A 1,436-nucleotide genomic window follows, 5' to 3' on the forward strand; every position below is an offset into this window, starting at 1 on the left:
GGTTTTTTAGTTATATATATTTAAAAAAAAAAGCTTACTGCTGTCGAGTCATTTCCAACTCATAGCAACCCCTCCTTGGGTTTCTGAGGCAGCATCTCTACATAAGTAGATTGCCCAATCTTCCTTCTGAGGAGTGGCTGGTGAGTTTGAACCACTAGCCTTCTGATAAGCAGTGAAATGCCTTAGGTACTACACCATAAATAAGAAATGTTGTAGGCATACTTTGGGTATGAATAATAGAGAGCCACTGCAAACTAGCTTAAACATATAAGGAAATTTGTTTGAAGAAGAGTGGTTATCTCAAGGAATCCAAGGACAACAATTACTTCTGGACATCATAAGGGACTGGAACCAGGAACTAGAAGGCCTTTTTTTCAGTCTCTCCTCTTTTCACTCTCTCTTTCTCCTTCCCCAGGCTCCCCTTCATTTTGTATGATCTCTCATTTCTGCTTTTCTCAGTGCATCTGCTTCAAACTTGTCTTTCTCTTTACAATTTGAATTTTACTCATTAGGCATTCATGTAGCAAAACTTATTGCCCCTATGGCTCTGAGTTTACATGTCATCAATTCAGGCAAACAATACTGAATCATACCTCAATCCCACTTCTAAAACTTCTGGGACAGAAAATTAGATTTATTCAGGTGTTCATCCCTGGTCCAATCAGCTATAGCTAAGTATGGAATCAGGCTGTGCAAACAAAATTGCTAGGGGCCCTGCTATCTCTTTCTCACTATATCTCTCAAAACAGACTTGGAAGTTACCATTTTCTAGGAAGTCATAGACATGGGTGATATGAGTCAGGGAAGGTATATAGAGTGAGAAGTGAGCCAAAGGTGAAGTTGTAGGGCTACAAAAAGTGTCTAAGGAATGGAGTGGGTGGCTAAAAAGGAATCTGGAAAATTCAGTGAGGGAGTCCCTAGGACAGGAACTAGAACTAGAAACCCCAGAAACGTAAAGGAGGAAGAAATTTCCAATTAATGAAAGTATCTGAGATATTAACTAATTACTGAGAAGAATTCATTGAGTTTGACAGTTAAGAGGTCGTTGTTGGTGGGTTCCATCGAGTCAATTCCAACTCATTGCAACACATGTGACAGAGTAGAAGTACCCCATAGGGTTTTCTTAGTTGTAATCTTTAGGAAGCAAATCTCCAGCTTTTTCTCCCACAGAGCCTCCGGGTGGTTTTGAACTGCCAACCTTTGGTTAGCAGCTGAGCACTTAATTATTGAGCTACCTGGGCTCCTCTGGGAGGTTATTTGTTGTTGTTGTTATGTGATGTCCAGTCGGACCTGACTCATAGCAACCCCTCCTTGGTTTCTGAGGCAGTATCACTACAGAAGTAGATTGCCTCATCTTCCTTCCGAGGAGTGGCTGGTGGGTTTGAACCACCAGCCTTCTGGTTAGCAGTCAAGTGCCTTAGGCACTATGCTACCAG

General features: G+C 41.6%; 1 protein-coding gene across 1 annotated transcript in view; it reads left to right on the top strand.

Annotated features, from left to right (window-relative positions):
* The window catches only part of ST7L (suppression of tumorigenicity 7 like), a 151,464-nt gene that overhangs the window by 146,345 nt on the left and 3,683 nt on the right, over positions 1–1,436 (top strand). The gene's annotated exons all lie outside the window — the stretch shown is intronic.

Source organism: Orycteropus afer, unplaced genomic scaffold (genome assembly GCF_000298275.1).
Source record: "Orycteropus afer afer isolate SDZICR_OR568_19922 unplaced genomic scaffold, OryAfe1.0 scaffold00010, whole genome shotgun sequence".
Classification (NCBI taxonomy): domain Eukaryota; kingdom Metazoa; phylum Chordata; class Mammalia; order Tubulidentata; family Orycteropodidae; genus Orycteropus; species Orycteropus afer.